The sequence below is a fragment of the Arvicola amphibius genome, chromosome 5, assembly GCF_903992535.2.
Source record: "Arvicola amphibius chromosome 5, mArvAmp1.2, whole genome shotgun sequence".
NCBI classification, from domain to species: domain Eukaryota; kingdom Metazoa; phylum Chordata; class Mammalia; order Rodentia; family Cricetidae; genus Arvicola; species Arvicola amphibius.
In genome coordinates, this window is record NC_052051.1 from 97,022,506 (window position 1) to 97,042,237 (window position 19,732).

General features: G+C 37.2%; 1 pseudogene; it reads right to left on the reverse strand.

The window, feature by feature from the left end:
- Window positions 1-6,364: 6,364 nt before the first annotated feature.
- Window positions 6,365-19,732, reverse strand: part of LOC119815297 — a 32,871-nt pseudogene continuing 19,503 nt past the window's right edge.

Consider the following 19,732-nt stretch of genomic DNA (forward strand, 5'->3'; position numbering starts at 1 on the left):
AATAAATCTTTTACTCTTTGGTTAGTGTTACCCCAAAATATTTTATGTTATTTGAGGCTATTGTGAAGGGTGATGTTTCTCTGATTTCTTTCTCAGATTCTTTATCATTTTTATATAGGAGGACTACTGATTTATTTTGAGTTGATTTTGTATTCTGCCACATTACTGAAGTTATTTATCAGCTGTAGAAGTTCCCTAGTAGAGTTTTTTGGGTCACTTATACATATACTATAGTATTATCTATATTATATTATATTATCTATATTACAAATAATGGAAGTTTGACTTCTTGTTTTCCAAATTGAATCCCCAGATCTTCTTTTGTTGTCTTATTGCTATAGCAATAACTATATTCAAGAACTGATTTTACGTCTTTTCTTGTTCCTGATTTTGATGTAATATCACTTTGAGTTTCTCTCTATTTAATTTGAAGTTGGCTGTTGACTTGCTGTGTATTGCTTTTATTATGTTTAGATATGTTCCTTGTATCCCTGATCTCTCCAAGACCTTTATGATAAAGGGGGTTGGATTTTGTCAAATGTTTTTCTAGCATCTAATGAGATGATCATATGTTTTTGTTTCTTTCAGTTTATTTATTGGTGGATTACACTAATAGGTTTTCGTATGTTGAACCATCCCTGTATCTCTGGGCTGAAGCCAACTTGATCATGGTGGATGAGTTTTTTGATGTGTTCTTTGATGTAGGTGTGTCTTCTATCTATCTGATGATTTCATTGGATAATTAATAAAGAAACTGCCTGGCCCATCTGATAGACCGGCCCTTAGGTGGGTGGAGTAGACAGAACAGGAAGAAGGAAGTGAGGTAGATGGCTCAGTCAGATGCCACACCTCTCTTAAGTTAGGCAGACTGCCGTGCCTCTCCTCAGAGAGATGCCAGATGCGATGAAGCTCCAGCCCAAGATGGACGCACGCTAGAATCTACCTGGTAAGGCACCACTTTGTGGTGCTACACAGATTATTAGATATGGGTTAGTCAAGATGTGAGGAAGAGGCTGAAACTAAGGGCGAGGCAGTGTTTAAAAGAATACAGTTTCCGTGTAATTATTTTGGGTAAAGCTAGCTGGGTGGCCAGGAGCTGGGCGGCGAGAAGCCGGCCCGCAGCTCCCCCCACTACAGAATGGCGCCCACGTGGATAACCGAATCTGCAGAAAGCTTGAGAAAGCTTGGGACAGAATAGAGTAAAGCTCTATTTTTTGGGTCTGGCAAGCAAGCACTCTCATCTAAGAGAGGCTTCCTGACTCAGCTTTAGCTGCAAAACCCTGCAGCTCTTTTAAGAAGTCCTGCCACGAAACACTTAAAAGGTGTTGATGAAAAGCTGAATGCATGTTTTTTGGTTTTCAGCTGTAGCAAGAAAAAAGTTGTGCTGTTTTAAAATGCCGGCTTTCTGGGCCGTCCTGCCAGGGCAAACTCTGACTCTTTCAAGCAGGCAGTCCTGACTATGGAGCTTTTGATTGTTGTTTAACACTGTTGCAGCTTGCTTGCTGGCAGGGACCTTGAACGGCCACAGAGTTGTGGTGATAAACATGGCTACAGCCCATACCTCAGCCACAAGGCTGGAATCGTAGAAAGCTAAGGAATGGGCTGGATCTAGCTGTCAAAGCCACGGCTTTAATCCTACTTATATTGCTTGGTAAATTAAAGACTCGTGTGGTCAGAAAAAGAGAAATATACAGTAAGAAAGATTCAAAGACAAAGAAAACCTCTAAATGGTTTACAGTGTGTTAAAATTATATGCAGGCTAAAGGTTAAAGTTCTTAAAAAACAAAGAAAAAAGAAAGAGAGTAGTTTGTGGTAGTACACACCTTTAATCCCAACACTTGGGAGGCAGAGGTAGATTGACCTCTGTGACTTCAAGGTGTGGTAGCACACACCTTTAATCCGAATGCCTGGGAGGCAGAGACAGAGAGATCTCTGTGAGTTCAAGGTGTTGTAGAGCACACCTTTAATCCCAGCACTTGGGAAGCAGAGGCAAATGGATCTCTGAGAGTTCAAGGACAGCCTGGTCTACAGAGTTATCCCAGGACAAAGATATAAAAAGAACCTGTCTCAAAAAGTAAAAATAAAAGAACCAGAAGTTAAAGTAAAGCCACATAAAGATGGAAAATACACAGAAAATCTTGATACTGTATGCTATTATTCTCTCTTTGAATTGTTTGAATGCTGGGGAAGAAGCAACAGCTGCTAAAAGATATTTGTTTATAAATACTGCTGAACTAATTCAACATAGATATTTTGAAAATACCTTGACTTCAGGATTTGGATCTAAGGACATGATGCTTTGGAAAGAAGTTTCTTTTGTTTTTACAGAAAATGAAACCCTGTGGATTGCTTCTATCCCAATATGGTATGACAGACCACGGCCTCCTGAAAGGTTGCTGTGAACACCTTCAGAAAATTACTTCACCCAACTGATGACTGAGATGAACCTGGCACACAGGTTACACCATGAAAGATCTGATTAACAGCGTCCCCATTCAGCAGGAAGCAGTTTGGAGAGAAATAACTGCGCCCATGTTTCCAAATATTGTTTATAAATGTTCTTTTACATTTAAAGGGGGATATGATATAGATATGAATAATTTGCATTGGTATGGATTTTAAGGTCAATTTTGTTATATGTATATGTATGTCTGATCTTGATTAAGGTATCGTGATTGTGTAGTTCATTTAAAAATGTAATGTATAATTAGGAAATATAGGTTGTTAATGAATAATCATTGATAATAGTTAAGCTTGTAGTCATGTTAGTTAGATTTTCTAGATATATAGAGATATATTTCAGTTAGATAGGCATACTTCCTATCTTCCAAAGACTACAGAATATTGCATTTTAAATGTCTTAATAACTTAGGACTTTTCATGACAATGAGACATGTCTGCTCCTGGCAGCACCAATCTACTTCAAGAGGAAGATGGGCATCGAAGAGGCTACTTATGGAGTTTGATAGCCATTTGGGCAAGAAATTGTTCTTGCCTGGACTATTGCATAAACTGGACACAGAGAACCCTCAGAGAGAGGACTGCCGAACTTGCCTATAAGTGAGATGATCTCTCTGGGTTCCTGATTCATGAAAGAGTCTGCGAGACATTCTGCAGGACACAGCAGATAGTGACTGAACTGTCTTTGAAATTTCCTGCTTCATGGGAAAGTCTGCTGGATACTGTGGGCCTATAGGCTGAAGATAGATGCCCCAACAATACAAAAGAACTTTGGGTGACTGTCCAGGCAGCGAGATGTCTCTATCATTTCTAGAGTTATACGGAAATTGCATATTTCTTATTTACTTAGGTAATATTGTGTTCTTCTGGAGTCTTTGATGGAGCTGAAGAATAGATAGATAGTTATAGTTGTTTTCCTTTGTTATGATAAAATATAAAGTAGATATAAATATTGTAACTGTAATTTTTGCATAACTGTTTTGTTATATGTAATTTTACTATGTTAAAGTGAAAGCTTTTCTTTTTTGTTTAAACAGAAAAAGGGGAAATGATGTAGGTGTGTCTTCTATCTATCTGATGATTTCATTGGATAATTAATAAAGAAACTGCCTGGCCCATCTGATAGACCGGCCCTTAGGTGGGTGGAGTAGACAGAACAGGAAGAAGGAAGTGAGGTAGATGGCTCAGTCAGATGCCACACCTCTCTTAAGTTAGGCAGACTGCCGTGCCTCTCCTCAGAGAGATGCCAGATGCGATGAAGCTCCAGCCCAAGATGGACGCACGCTAGAATCTACCTGGTAAGGCACCACTTTGTGGTGCTACACAGATTATTAGATATGGGTTAGTCAAGATGTGAGGAAGAGGCTGAAACTAAGGGCGAGGCAGTGTTTAAAAGAATACAGTTTCCGTGTAATTATTTTGGGTAAAGCTAGCTGGGTGGCCAGGAGCTGGGCGGCGAGAAGCCGGCCCACAGCTCCCCCCACTACAGTTCTTGGATTCAGTTTTTCAGTATTTTATTGAGTATTTTTGCATCCATGTTCATGGGTTAGATTGGTCTGTAATTCTCTTTCTTGGTTGAATATTTGTGTGCTTTTGGAATCAGGGTAAGTGCAGCCTCATCAAAAGAGTTTGGCAATATTTCTTCTGTTTCTATTATATGGAACACTTTGAAGACTACAGGTATTAGCTCTTATTGAAAGGTCTGGTAGAAGTTTGCACTAAAACCATCTGGCCCTGGGCTTTTTTTGTTTGGGAGGTTTTTGATATCAGCTTCTATCTCTTTCCAGTTTATAGGTGTATTTAAATTGTTCAGTTTGTCTTAATTTAATTTTGGTATATGGTATCTATCTAGAGAATTGTTCATTTCTCTTATATTTTCCAATTTTGCTGAGTACAGAGAAAGATTTTCCAGGGCTAATTCTTTGTTTTACTAAAAAGTAGGGTGTAGAGGGCTGGAGAGTCCTCTGTACTGTACAATTTCTCTATGTAAAAGAGATATTTTTGACATATTTTTATTTTGTGTTTATGCAAGTTGCTGGGTGAGCCTACAGCTTATTCATTATGAACAGTGTGGCAATGAACTTATGAAACAACTTATTTTTTAAAATAAAATTTAAGTTGAAATTTTACTGATTCTTCCATGACAATTTAATCAACATTTCCTCATCCATGTATTGATAGTTCATTGATTTATTCATCTAAAAATAGTTGTTTCATAGATATGGGCCAGATTCTTTTCTTTGTCAGTAATGATTGTTAAGAATAAAAGTAAACTACATAACCTCCATCTCAAAAAAAAAGTAGAGTGTGTACCTTAATGATGTTGGTTTTTTCTTTTATTTGTTTACTTATTTACTTTTTATTTTTCGTCCACAGAGATATTTTATTTTACCCACTTCAAAGCCAAAAAGATTTTACACAAAAATTTATATATGTGGAATACAAGGAATCAAATTAAATGATATTCATTTGATAAAGAAGAAGTATGGCAAATATTTTTCAAGTTTTTAATATGGAAAAAATGCAGTTTTCTCTTATAAAATACAACCTTTCTTTTTTTTTTTTGGTTTTTCGAGACAGGGTTTCCCTGTAGTTTCTAGAGCCTGTCCTGGAACTAGCTCTTGTAGACCAGGCTGGCCTCGAACTCAGAGATCCACCTGCCTCTGCCTCCCGAGTGCTGGAATTAAAGGCGTGCGCTACCACCGCCCCGCCAAAATATATCCTGACCACAGTTTCTCACCCCTCAACTCCTCCCAACTATCTCCACCTCCCCTGTATATTCTCCCTCTGCTTCCCTTAGGAAAAAAGCAGGCCTCAAGAGACGATAACCACACATGGCAAAACAAGATACTATAAGACAAAAGTTCACTGAATCAACCAAGCAAGGCTCATATGTTCTCACAGAAACTGAAACAGCAAGCACAGGGCCTGTACGGGTCTTAGCCAGTCCCCTGTGTATATATTCTGAGTATTAGTTTAGTGTTCTTGTGAAATTCTAACAGTGGGAGTGGGTGTGTCTGTCACATTTGCCTGCTCTTCAGACATTTTCCTTTTATTATGTTGTCTTGTCCACTCTTGTGTTGGTGTCCTCCATCCCCTCTGACTCCTACAATCTTTTCCCCTTCTCTTCCATAGTATTCACCAAGCTTCAAGGGGAGGGACTCAGTGGAGACCTCGAACTTAGACTCTCTCTCTCTCTCTGAATAGTGTTTGACTCTGGGTCTCTGCATCCACTCACATCTGCTGCCAGAGGAAACATCTCTGATGATGATGAGACAAGCACCAACTGATCTATGAGTATAGCATAACAGTATTTTAGGAATAATTTCATTAATTTTCTTCCACTTACATTTGTTTCTAGCTGGGATCACTGGGATATCTAGCCTCTGGTTCATGGCCATCCAAGCAATGCAGAATGGTCTCCCTCTCATGACATGTGCCAAGAGTTAAACCAGATATTGGTCGATCGCCTCTTCAAGTTCTGCGCCACCATAGCCTGGACACATTTTGTAGGCAGGACAAATTGCAGGTCAAGAGTTTTGTGGCTGGATTAGTTCTCAGGTTTCTATTTACATAACCTGAACAGTACTTTCCCTCAGGAAAGAGACTTAAATTTAAGGCAAAAAGATCCATGTATGCCTTTGGCAATAAGACAACACTATCAGATTTGAAAATCTTCCCACTGTCCTAGCATTAGGCTAGACTCTCTTTTTTTTTTTTTTTTTTTTTTTTTTGGCTCTTTTCAGTTTATTGCATGAAGGAGTTACACTAGTCCAAGTTAAAAGCGGACCCCAAATGGTTACATTATACAAGCTGGGAGGTTTTTAAACTTGTGACAAGGGACAGGAGAGAAATTCTACTCATTGCAAGGAAATACTCACTTAAGCTTCAGAGTCACAAGCACTTAAAACCCATGACCCATCAGCTGATCGTCCTTAGCCAGTCCAGTCTCTATTAGGAACTGGCATATGTTCTTGCGCTGGTCACCCTGTAGCTGAATTACTTCTCCATATTCTGTATGATCAGTTACAGCACCATCGCAGGCAAATTTCTTCTTAAACGACTTCACTAGTTTCTTTTTATCGTAATCATCAGCGATCCCTTGGACAGTAGTAAGGGTCTTCCTGCCGTTTCTCTGTTGAATTCTTATATGAAATCTTATAATCCTCAGTGCCAGCAGGAAGCAGGTCATCACCCTTACGTGCATCAGCAAAGGGGTCGAAAGAGTGGAGGTTGTGAATAGCGAGAGGGGGCTTGAGGGGGAGGCAGCTGAGTCCTCGGCGGAGGCTCAGTGACTGGGGCCTAGGCTAGACTCTTTAGGGACCTCCATGGGACCCATTTTTTTCAGCAATTCAATAGAATGTACCTTTTTCATACAACTGGGAACCTTACCCAGCTACAAAATATGCCCAGTTCTGACTTCTTATCCTCTAAGATGAAGAGTCCTCATTGGAGTCACCCACATATATTCCAGGAAGCTTTTACAGCACTAGGTTCCTGCAACATCACCCACGTGTCCTCCAGCTCTGTCTTTCCCAGCATTCTACCTGCTCCACTGATTCCTCTTCTAGCTCCACTTGCTTCCAGTCCACTAACAAAATTTATTATTTTCCTTCCCAAGAAGATACATCTGTACTCCATAGATCCTTCCTCTTTACCTAACCTTTCTGGGTCTGTGTATTGTAGGTTGATTATCATTTACTTAAAAGCTAATATCCACTTATAAGTGAATAAATACCATATTTATTTTCTGAGTCTGGTTTATATCACTTAGAATGATTTTTAAAAAATATTTTCATACAGTTTTAGATTTCTACTAATATATATTTTAGTTATATCCATATATTCCATGAATAATGAAATACCTACTGAGTTTTATTCATTAAGTTGGTGAATTATATAATTTATGAACAATAACTCAGTAAAAGGAGTAAAAATAATCTACATCAAACTATATGCCACTATATTGCTTTTGGCACTGTCAGTGAATCGGGAGAAGATAGGTTTCAGTGATCTAAATACCTTACTTTGCTACAGAAACCATGACTTATGTTTCACTATGCTGAAGTATTCTCTATAGAAGACTAATGAAACATTTTTTCCCTAGAGTCATGTATACTGATGAGCTGAAAAGAGGTTATGATTGAAATGTCTTCTATAAAACAAAAGAAAAATACAGTTTAAATAATCACATTTCCCAATACATTTCATATATTTGATGGTACAAAAATAAAACCAACTCCGAGAGTACAAACTATAGTTCTCCAGATCATCACTAAAAAATGAATACACCATGAATAGAACAGAACAAAAATAGAATAAGAAGATACAGAATATGCCTAGCTGAATCCCAGTCATGACAATAGCCATGATTACATTCCCTATGTGCAGAGCGGTTTTCATCTTGAAAAAGCAGCAGCAATACCATTTTATGATGCAAAAAAAAGAAAATCAAGCTAAAGGGTTCATCTCTGGTCTACTTCTCCAAGAGGTAATTCTCATCTATATCTCTATAATTAGTATTGCAAGAAAAACTTCAATGTGTCAACAGACAGCAGAAAGAGTTACCTCCAGGACTAAGGATGGGCATGTGCCAGGCATTTCTGAAAATTTTCTCTTCTGTGAGATTGTGTATGTCACTTGGTTTTGTATTTCTTCCTTGCATTGTGTGAGCAGATTTTGTGACCTAGAAATCACATAGTTGTTTATTATCAGAGAATTTAAACATTATGTCCAGCAGCTGGAACAAGCATAGAATACTAAAATACTTGAGATCAAGTTCCTCAGATTCATAACAAAATAGTGATAACATTCTTTAAAGTATAACAACAAATAAAATTTGTTGATTATGGCTTTAGTTCCTGGTAGTCATTATTATCATTTTTAATACAATGTTCATTTAGAATTTTTTCATAGTCTAATTATTAATTGAAGCACTCCTCAATATTGTATTAAAATAGTGTAGATGAAAAGGTGAATACAATTGTTTCAACTTATTAATTCTTGTTCCTTACCATTGTTTTGTTACCATATCCCTTTTAATCATAGATACATCTTTATTAGTTTAAATTTCATATAGTATAATTTATCTCATTCTAAGGATCAAGAAAATTATAATCTTGAAGAGTAATTTTACATAAAAATGTTTTAATTCAATGTACCTTCACATATAATCTTGGGAGAGAGTTGGAAAGTAAGACAATAATAATTTATTGATTAATCAAGTAAAAATATCTTAAAATATTTCTGCTGATACAGAAGTTTCTCCAGCATTGTTGCATGCTGAATTATGCATTTCTGTCTAGAAGGTGACAAGGCCACTCTGCTCATATTTGTATTATCAAGTTGTTTATTTTTGTCACCTACATGTTTCTTATTACTTCCTGTGATACTGCAGGAAATCATTCGAGGAAGTCATCTGCAGACTTGCCCCTCACCTGAGCCAGATGTTATTCTGATCCATCTGTTCTCACTTCTCTGCCAGAGCATGAGAAATAACTCGGGGCTGTGAAGGAACATAGTAATTAACCTTGCAAATGGCATTGGCATCACAACTGAAAGCAACACTTAGCGTTGTGACTTTAGTCAATTAGCAAAAATTAATCTCAGCTACTTTGCATAACTTCCCTTAATATTTTAAAATTTGGCTGATGATGGATGATGAAGAACTACCATGCTTTGTTCTATCTTTTTCTTCAAACTTAGCTTGGTCTTTTTTTTAACTTTCTTTTTACAATAAATATTGCAGATGTCATTTCTGAAGTTTGAAATAGTCCCTTTATTCCCTAATGAAGTCATTTGATTGAAAAAGGATAATGACTGTGCATATTCTCTTGAATGATAGTTATCAACAATTAAAATGATATTACTTAGTGTCAGTTTTAGCCATTTATAAAATATGATGAAGAATTATGTTATTAAATATCAAAAGAAACATTTAAAATACATTTCAAATTTGTCCTTTTGGTTTATTTTTGTTTTTACATCCCAATCAAAGATTCTCTATTTTCCCTTGTTCCCAGTCCCTCTCCTCCACTTCCAATACACCCCATCGACTTTTCATCCTTTGTTTGTCTTCAGAAAAGTTTAGGCCTCCTATGTATATCAGCCAGTCATGGTGTATCAAGTTGCAGTGAGACTAGGCACCTCCTCTTTTAAGACTGAATGAGGCAATCCTATAAAAGTAATGAGTTCCCAAAATACTCATCAGAGTTAGAGACAACCCCTCATCTCACTGCAAGGAATCTCACATGAACACCAAGTTAACAAGTGTAACATATATGCAGAGGGCCTATGTCAGTGCCATGCAAGATGCCTTATTGTCTATTCAATCTCTGTGAGTTACTATCAACACAGGTTTGTTGGTTCTGTGAGTTTTCTTATGGTGCTCTTTATGCCACTGGGCCCTACAATCTTTCTTCCATGTTTTTCTGCATGATTCCCTGAACTTGGTCTGATTTTGGGCTGTAGTTTTCTGTATCTGTTGCTCTTATTTGTTCTGTGAAACCTCTCTCATGACATATGGACCAGATATCATTCTATGAGTATCACAGAAGATCATTAGGGATCACTTCATTGACTTTTTTGCCTATTCATGTGTCATGTTATATCGCTGTGTCATGTTATGTCTCTGTGCCCTGTTCCTGAAGAGTATGCTTTGGGTTTCTAGCTCATCCCAGAGATGCTATCAGATTCAAGGCATCTCTTTCAATGTTCTTTCTTTCATCCTCCCCTCACCAGATCCCTCCTGTTCCCATCACCATTCCCCATTCCAGTCCCTACTTCCACTGGCAAAGTCTATGCTATTTTCCCTTCATATAAGATTCATGCATTTCCCAACTTAAGCCCCATTGTTACTTAGTTTCTTTGGACCTGTGGTTTGTTGCGTGGTTTTCCTTTATTTTATGGCTAATATTCACTGATGAGTAAGTACATGTCATGTTTGTCTTTCTGCCTCTTGGTTATATCATGCAGGATGATCTTTTCTAGTTCCATCCATTTGCCTGCAAACTTTCTGAGGTCATTGTTTCTAACACATGAGTAATATTCTTTAATGCAAATAGACGACACTTTCTTTATCCAGTCTTCAATTAGGAGACATCCAGATTGTTTCCAGTTTCAATTATGAATAAATATGCTATGAGCATAATTGAGCTAGTGTGCTTTGGGGGTGGTAGGCATCCTTTCATTATATGATCAGAAATGGTATGGCTGGGTCTTGAGGTAGAAGAATTTCCAATTTTTTTCATTCAATCATCTGTGCACTTTTTAGACACAGGCTTCTCTCTCTCTCTCTCTCTCTCTCTCTCTCTATCTCTATCTCCCTCTCTCTCTCTCTCTCTATCTCTATCTCTCTCTCTCCACCATGGACTGTGGGCTTACCCTACATTCTCTCTCCTCAGACTGTCACTTGCATGAGATGCATCCTAGTAGCTGCAGCTGTCCTGACTCAGACTGTTCACTGCTTGTCCTCTCTGCTCAGATATGCTACGCCTCACAGTTCACTGCCAATTGGGATTTCGTAAAGGGAAGAGTTAGTTAAAAGAGTGAAGTTTTTCCATATTAAAAAGGGAAACGTTATTACTATGGACACATTTAGGTCTCTGAATGATAATGTGCTGAACAGTTTGAAAATGGAACAACTAAATGAGGATAAATAATTTTGATGGGACTTGCATAATGTCAATTCTAACCATTATCAGACTTATCATTTTTTTTTCACTAATAAAGTTGGTTAATATGAGTGCTAAGGTACATCCTTTAAAAAAAAACATAACAAAACAGATCATAGAGATATTCAGCTCCAGACAGAGGAAATCAATGTAGAACCAATTTCAACATTGCATTATAAGGAAAGAAGAACAGACTAAGGTTTTCAAACAACCAACTTTAATTTATCCAGTCACCTTACAGGAACTGACAAATGATAGACATCCCCAAGGCTGTGCAAGAGTTAAATGGACTCCTATGGAAATATTATACTTAAGGAGATTCAAGGAACCGATAGTCTCATTTGGCATGTGTTCACCTTTTGTGAAGCAGATTTAAAGTTGTGATCAACTTGAAATAATATTATCTCTAGAGACTGGAAAGACTTGGTTAAAGTGGTCTTGAAGTTTGGTCCTCAATTACAATGGAAGTCCTGGTTGAAAGAAGAGGCTAGGATCATTGAACAATGAAGTAAGGCTAGAGGTACTGTAATTTTCCAAGACCAACTTCTTCGAGAGGGAGATAATACTGATGTACATAATGACCATGTTCTTAATTTATGCCACACAGCAGCGTTGAATTCTTGGGACACAATTGGAGAACTAGGAAAGAAAATTAAGTCATTTACTGAAGTTATACAGAGCCTAAAGGAAGGTCTCATAAATTTCCTGATTTCAGCAGTAAATTGAATGATACCAAAAAGAAGCAAGAAAATAATAACTGAATCTCTGGCTTTTAAAAATTCCATTGTACAATTGAAAAGTGTAATTAGTCCTTTGAAGGCAAGATTAGCACGCTTGGAGGAATAGACCTGAGATACAATCAATATTGAACCTCATAACTATGATGATGAATGGATAGGAGAGGTGATTTTCAGAGGTTTGAAGAAAAACTGAAATGTCAAGTGTTTCAAATATGGCAAACATGGTCATTTAAAAGGGACTGTAAACAGGGCATTCCTAGAAACAATGTTTTTTCTAAGTATGATGGCTCTCTCTTCTGGATTATGCAGAAGGTGTGACAAAGGCAGGCATTGGATCAATGGTGTAAGGAAATAATGACAGTAAAGGTCACACTTTGCTCTTTCCAGGTTCTCAAGACAAATTCAGTTCAGTCATTTCGTGTAACCATAAAGGAAACTCCTTAGAGCAATTAAAGAACCCAATGCCTAAAATAAGAAACCATTCTGCTCCTGATGATAAAAAAGCTATAAAAAAATAAGAAATTCAGGAGAAACTAAAAATGAATATTTTGGCAAACTTCTATAAATGAACAAAAACCAAAATTAAAAATATGAATAAATGATGATGTCATTGAAGGCATTTTAGACACAGGTGCATATGTAACAATAATTGAAGCAGAATCTTGGCATCCAAATTTGCCTCTTCTAGGAAGAAATGTTCAGCTTTTAGGGATCACAACTTTACCTCACATAAAACAGAGGGCAAGATAGGTCAAATGCATAGAGCCAGAAGGTAAGACAAGTAAATTAAAGCCATATGTGGTTAATATAGCAATAAATATCTGGGGATGTGATTTGTTACAGCAGTGGAATACTCACATTAACATTTCTCCAGTCTCAGTAACAAACCATCCATTAGTACATGTTTCTGGAGAAAATATTAGAAGGTATTATAAAGAACAGCCTCTAAACACACAGGTCATACAAGAACATAGCACCAGAGTTACTGATCTTTCAAGGACACCAATAGCCCTACCTTTAAATGGTCTATAGACAAATCTGTGTGATTTGCACAATGACACTTAACAACAGAAAAACTGCAGGCCTTAGAACAGCTGGTACAGGAGCAGTTAAATGCTCAGCATATTGAAGAATCAACTTTCCCTTGGAATTCCCTTCTATGTGTTGTTAAAAAGATATCTTGAAAGTAGACAATTATAACAGATTTAAGAACTGTTAATAAGGTAATTCAGCCAATGGTCTCTCTATACTCTGGCAATCTTTTGCTTTCTCTATTACTAAAGGAAGACCTCTTGTAGTTATTGATTTAAATTTTTGTTTATTTGCTATACCTTTATGAGAAAAGACAGAAAAATTTGCCTTCACAGTTCCTACTTATAATAATTCTCAGACGTCTAAGAAATATCAGTGAAGGTTCTCCCATATGATCATTTCATTAGATGCAGAAAAAGCATTTGACAAAGTTCAACGCCCCTTTATGATAAAGGTTTTGGAGAGGTTAGGAATACAAGGATCATACCTAAATATAATAAAAGCAATATATAGCAAGCCAACAGCTAATATCAAATTAAATGGAAAGAAACTCAAAGCCATTCCACTAAAATCAGGAAAAAGACAAGGCTGTCCACTCTCACCATATTTCTTCAACATAGTTCTTGAAGTTCTAGCAATTGCAATAAGACAACACCAGGAGATCAAGGGGATTCAAATTGGAAAGGAAAAAGTCAAACATTCATTATTTGCAAATGATATGATAGTGTACATTAGTGACCCCCCAAACCTCTACCAAAGAACTCTTACAGCTGATAAATAACTTCAGTGAAGTGGCAGGTTACAAGATCAACTCAAAAAAATCAGTAGCCCTCCTATAATCAAAGGACAGAGAAGCAGAGAGGGAATTCAGAGAAACTTCACCTTTTATGATAGCCACAAATATCATGAAGGATCTTGGGGTAACTCTAACCAAGGAAGTGGAAGATTTATTTGACAAGAACTTTAAGTCTTTGAAGAAAGAAATTGAAGAGGACAACAGAAAATGGAAGGATCTCCCTTGCTCTTGGATGGGTAGGATCAACATAGTAAAAATGGCAATTCTACCAAAGGCAATCTATAAATTCAACACAATCCCCATTAAAATCCAAACAAAATTCTTCACAGACCTTGAGAGAACAATAATCAACTTTATATGGAAAAACAAAAAGCCCAGGATAGCCAAAACAATCCTATACAATAAAGGAACATCTAGAGGCGTTACCATCCCTGACTTCAAACTCTATTACAGAGCTACAGTAATGAAATCAGCTTGGTATTGGCATAAAAACAGAGAAGTCGACCAATGGAATTGAACAGAAGACCCAGATATTAACCCGCAAACCTATGAACACCTGATTTTTGACAAAGGAGCTAAAAGTATACAATGGAAGAAAGAAAGCATCTTTAACAAATGGTTCTGGCAGAACTGGATGTCAACCTGTAGCAGAATCAAAATAGATCCATATCTATCACCATGCACCAAACTCAAGTCCAGATGGATTAAAGATCTCAATATCAATCTGAACACAGTGAACCTGATAGAAGAGAAGGTGGGAAAACAACATATAGGCACAGGAGACCATTTCCTACATATAATCCCAGTATCACAGACAATAAGGGCAACATTGAATAAATGGGACCTCCTAAAACTGAGAAGAAGCTTCAGTAAAGCAAAGGATACTGTCAATAAGATAAAAAGGCAACCTACTGATTGGGAGAAGATCTTCACCAACCCCGCAACAGACAAATGTCTGATCTCCAAAATATATAAAGAGCTCAAGAAACTAGACCTTAAAATGCTAATTAACCCATTTAAAAATGGGATACTGATCTGAACAGAGAATTCTCAACTGAAGAAGTTCAAATGGCCAAAAGACACTTAAGGTCATGCTCAACCTCCTTAGCAATCAGGGAAATACAAATCAAAACAACTTTGAGATACCATCTTACACCTGTCAGAATGGCTAAAATCAAAAACACCAATGATAGCCTTTGCTGGAGAGAATGTGTAGTAAGGGGTACACTCATCCATTGCTGGTGGGATTGCAAACTTGTGCAACTACTTTGGAAATCAGTGTGGTAGTTTCTCAGGAAATTAGGGATCAACCTACCCCAGGATCCAGCAATACCACTCCTGGGAATATACCCAAGAGATGCCCAATCATACTACAAAAGCATTTGTTCAGCTATGTTCATAGCAGCATTATTTGTAATAGCCAGAACCTGGGAATAACCTAGATGCCCCTCAATGGAAGAATGGAAAAAGAAAGTATGGAATATATATGCACTAGAGTACTACTCTGTGGTAAAAAAAAAAAAAGGCATCTTTCATTTGGCATGCAAGTGGATGGAAATAGAAAATACCATCCTGAGTGAGGTAACCCAGACCCCAAAAGATGAATATGGTGTGTACTTACTCATTAGTGGATTCTAGCCATAGAATGGAGCCTATATTTCATGATCCTAGAGAAGCTACATAGGAAGGTGAACCCAAGGGAAAATATATAGTTATCCTCCTGGATATTGGAAGTGGACATGACTGCAGACACTTAATGATTTTCAAAGATTGCTAGGAGACATTTCCAATCTACAGTCCACAATTGAATTAAAACCTAATGAGATGATTAGTTGAAACAAAACTTAGATTGTGACAAGGACTTAAGTAGTCCCAGGTTATTATTAGGAGAATCTGAGAGTGAATTGGCTTTGGAGGAAGAGGAATTACAGAATGTAAATGTGGATCATGTGGATCTGAAGCTTAAACTGCATTTGGTCATATTTCCCTACAGGAATTTTAATGCAAATGGAAGATATCATCTTGGAATGGATCATTGTGTCACAGAAACCAACTAAAAAAATTTAAAATACATATTTGGAAAAGATCTTCGATGAAGGTGTGTGGTTGATCGGCAGTTATGATTCACCAGACAAGCTTTAATATATATAATTCAGTTTTAATAAAGGAAAGGAAAGGGAACTTACAAATCCAAGGTTCCAGTGAGGAGCGCAGGAAAAACAAAGAGCAGGTGGGCCACAGGCCCGCAAGATTTTATAAGTCAATATTGGCCTAAGGGGCCTTATTACCACGCCTTTAGACCAAGGGGGACACACCTTACAAAACAAGGTTTTTGGCTAGGCTTCCCCTTCATCTCCCCCTTTTGTCTAAATAAGACAGAACCAAACCAAATACAACTATATTCAATAGGAACAAATAATAAATATAAAATTACAAACAACAAACAATATTAAGAAGAAACATATAACAAAAGTTTTACTAAGCATTCTATTTCAAGGAGTCTAAATAATGTAGAGGGTAACTACAATTATCTAATCTTCAACCCCATCAAAGATCTGAGAAGGGAAGTAATATTACTTAAGCAACCAGGAAGTACAAACAAGAAACTTCCAAAATGTGCAACAAATTACAGAGACAACTAACTACCTGGGCAGTCACCCAAAGTTTCGTTTTGCAATGTTGAGACAACCAACTTTGGCTAAGGCCTAACACAACTGACATAACATTTTTCAAAGGCAAGGAACTTTTTGTAGAACTGTCCAACCCTGTCTTGGCAAGATAAGATAATCCTGTTTTTATCCATTTACGGATACTCTGAAACTCTGTCAGTGGTCGAGGTATGGGCTTTTTCTTTGCCTAAAGGCCACTTCTGCCAAGAAGAAGACAAGCTCCCAGTGGAGTGTCTTTGGTGCTCAACATTCTCTCGGGAGTAGAGTGGTGTTGCCAGGAGTGATTGTGTCTCATAAGTACCAAACTCTAGGTTAGATTAAAGGCCATGTTCTACAGCTCTTCAAAGAGGTCGGAGATTATACTATCTATACTAAATATAATTTCTATGTATCTAAAAAAACCTGAAAAACAACTGTGCAATAAATGAGGACAATATCCCCAAACGTAAACAATGTCATTATACAAATAATATCAGAGGTAGAAATGTACATTGCAATATGATAAACATCTCAATATAACAATTGTTTTAAACAGAGGTAGAAGCATACACTCATACAATAGAGGTAGAAGCATACTCACATACAATGTTCAATATACAAGAATCAACACCAATGCAATTTTCTAATAACAATAATTCACAAATACCAATCATCCCATCAAACCAGGTAATTCCCCCCCCTTTTTTTTTATAAACACCCTTGAGTCCATATAATACCTCCCCCATCCCCTCAACCCTATACCAACTACTAAATGATGTCCCTAAACCAGAGGGCAAACTCTGTTGGGAGAGGGGGCGTCATCCACTAAGATTGCTTCCAGCTGACATGGGGGCAACGTTCTTCTCAGGGGGTCCCGTGAAAGCAAATGATGGTAAAATTCCCAAAATAACATTTGGTCGAGGAAATTGTAACTAGCCTCTGAGTGTTTTGAGGAGGTCCAGCCAGAGTGTTGTCAAAATTGTACACCATTTGAAACTGTCTTGTGTAGTTGGTACCAAAAAAAAACAAAAAAAGGTCTAATTTTAGTGCTATTAAAAACATGACGTCATAGTAACCAGGTGAAATTGATGTTGTGGGGCCCCATCTTCATCCTGGAAACTTCAAAGATTACTGAAGGAAAATTTGTTGTTTGTTACAGGAAAGGTAAACATTATCTACAAAGACATATACAGACATATATATTCGATGGAAGGTATAATAAAGACAGACACAGATATGAGGAAAGGCAAAGAAAGTTTATCAAGTATCATCATCATCATCATCATCATCATCATTATTATTATTATTACTATTATTATTCTGTCCCATTTCATGGCTCCTGACCTGAGACAGAAACTGTGAGATATCTCTTATAAACAGGCTTGGAATTGAAGAAGGACTGAGCCATAGTCCAACTCCAAAACCAGCTCTATATACATATAAATAAAGGCACAGTATATATGTAAAAAAATGTTTTATACTTACTAAACATATTCGGGTTCTGTGTTGATCCATATTAGGTTGTAACTAGTGTCCATGCATCAGTATTTAAATATCCAGGGTCCCTTAAGTTCTTTGAAGATGAGTGGTTTCCTGTGGAGATAAGAAAAGAACCCTGCCCCCAACCTATATGCTTTTCTTACCATCAGTATGATCATCATCCTTGTGAATGAATTATTTTTCTTTTCCGAGGGGCTTCTTCTCTTCAAACCGAACCTTTATTAATTTTGACGTTATCCACAATTTTTCCTCTCCTGTGGAGACAAGAGCAAAACCCCTTCCCCAACGCAGCACATCTCCTGGCTTCCATTGCGAGGTCAGCACATCCTTGAAATAAACTGGTTGATTTAATTCAGCAGACTTTTCCATTATCCAATGTCTTTCTGCAGCCGTTGTCCCCTTCTCATTAGCATTGAGAAAATTCAAGGTTAATAAAGCACTATGTAACCTATTTCTAGGGGTATTTTCCACCCCTTTCTGTTTGTTTAACATATCCTTTATAGTTCTATTTGATCTTTCTATGACTGCTTGACCTGTAGGATTGTATGGTATACCTGTAACATGCTTAATATTGTAATAAGCAAAAAACTGTTTAATTTTCCTAGAGACATAAGCTGGACCATTATCTGTCTTTATTTGTGTAGGTATACCCATGATGGCCATAACTTCTAATAAATGAGTGATTACTGAATCAGCTTTTTCTGAGCTTAAAGCAGTTGCCCATTGAAAACCTGAATAAGTGTCAATGGTGTGGTGTACATATTTTAATTTGCCAAATTCTGCAAAGTGAAACACATCCATCTGCCAGATTTCATTCCTTTGAGTGCCCTTTGGATTAGCCCCTGCAGGCAGTGGTGTTTGGTTATAAAAAGAGCAAGTAGGGCATTTCTTTACAATTTCCTTAGCTTGTTGCCATGTAATAGAAAACTCTTTCTTCAAGCCTTTGCTATTGACATGATGTTTTTTTATGAAATTCAGAGGCCTGCAGCACACTACCAATCAACAATTGATCAATTTCTGCATTACCTTGTGCTAGAGGACCTGGCATACCCGTATGGGATCGGATGTGTGTTATATACATAGGGCAAAGCCTGTTCCTGATCATGTCTTGTACCTGGATAAACAATGAGGTTAGTTCTGTATCATCAGGTATAAATTCAGCAGTTTCAATATGTAAGATTACTCTTTCTGCATATTGTGAATCAGTAACTATATTAAGCGGTTCTTTAAAATCCCTTACCACCATAAGAATGGCATATAATTCTGCCTTCTGGAAAGAATCATAAGGGCTTTGTTCCACCTTACTCAAATCTTCTGATTTGTAACCTGCTTTCCCTGATTTATTAGCATCAGTATAAAATGTACGTGCTCCAGTTATCGGAGCATCACGGATGATTCGAGGGAGAATCCAAGAAGTTCTCTTTATAAAGTTAAGCCTCTTGCTTTTCGGATAGTTGTTATTGATTTCTCCCAAAAAATTAGCGCAAGCTCTTTGCCATGGTTTGTTATCTTCCCACAACTTTTTTAGTTCATCAGCAGTGAAAGGCACTATAATTTCTGCTGGGTCTATGCCTGCTAGTTGACGAAGTCTCAATTTGCCTTTTATAATTAATTCAGAGACTTTTTCCACATAAGTTTTTATTTTCTTACTTGGTTTATGTGGTAAAAAGATCCATTCTAAGATAATATCATCTCTCTGCATTAAAATTCCTGTAGGAGAAATTTTGGAAGGCAATATGACGAGAATACAACTGAGCTCTGGATTCACCCTGTCCACATGTGCCTCTTGTAATTTCTCCTCAGTCATTCTCAGCTCCTTTTCTGCTTCAGCTGTTAATTCTCTGGGACTGTTTAAGTCTTTTTCACCATCCAAGGTTTTATTTA